We start from the raw sequence: 1067 nt of genomic DNA on the forward strand, positions 1-1067 counted from the left end.
GCTGAGGCCCTGTGGTTGGGTGGCTTGTCCCAGGTCATGTCAGAGTGGGTACTTGGACCCGAGTCAGGTGGACCTTGCAGCCCATCTCATGGGGCCCACGTATGGTGCCTTTGCCTGGGGGAGTACGGGGAAAGGCCTCTACACTACCCCCTCTCCTAACCCCTCCCCAAAGCTGTCGGGAGCCCCGGGCCTGGGTCCTGCTTCGGACGACTTTGAAGAGGCTCTTAGTGCAGGGTGAGTTCTGATCCATCACCCAGAATACCCCGTTGTGACAGGAAGCTGGGAAAACAGAGACAAAAATCAATGAGGATTTGGAAACAGACACTGCTGGAAACGATTTATTTCTGGAAGCAGCACGGCCTGGAAGAGATCTGAAGTTGGTGCCCTGAGGGAGGCCTGGGCTAGACAGCAGTTAGAAGCTGCCCCCAGGACCTCTCCCAGACCCCATGGGCTTAGGCTGCCGCTGTGACAGCTGGTCCTCGGTGCCACAGGCTGCAGGAGCTATGGGCTGGGGCCTCTGGGGAGAGATGGAGGTGAGTGTTAGCATGATGGGATGTGTAGATAATGGAACATGGTCTCAGCATCTGCCAGTCTCCCTGGGCACCCGACCCTGAAGGCCAGCAAGTGCGTACCTGTGGCCCTTCCTGGAGGCTGTGTCAGATGGCTGGTTGGTTCCTTCCTTCGTTTAACAGCTGTGTCCCAGAGACCGCTGATGGGCCAGCTGCTGTCCTTCCATCCCAGATACATCTCTTTGTCTATGCAGCCAGGTCTGGCATTTGTGCTCAATCGCTCAGTCATGTCCGACTCTGCGACCCAAGAACTAACCCACCAGGCTCCTCTGTCCATGGGCTTCTCCAGGCAAGAATACTGGAGGGGGTTGCTGTTTCCTTCTCCAAAGGATCTTCCCAACCCAGGGATCGAACTTGCATCTTCTGCTTAGCAGGCGGATTCTACGGCACTGAGCCACCTGGGTAGCCCACACCCAGGTCACCACTCCTCAATTACAGAACCTGAGGCCAGCAGGCTGATGGAGGCCGGCCCCGGCTTCCCTGGGTGTTGGTCTGCTG

This window comes from Bison bison, unplaced genomic scaffold (assembly GCF_000754665.1).
Source record: "Bison bison bison isolate TAMUID 2011002044 unplaced genomic scaffold, Bison_UMD1.0 scf7180017864289, whole genome shotgun sequence".
Taxonomy (NCBI): domain Eukaryota; kingdom Metazoa; phylum Chordata; class Mammalia; order Artiodactyla; family Bovidae; genus Bison; species Bison bison.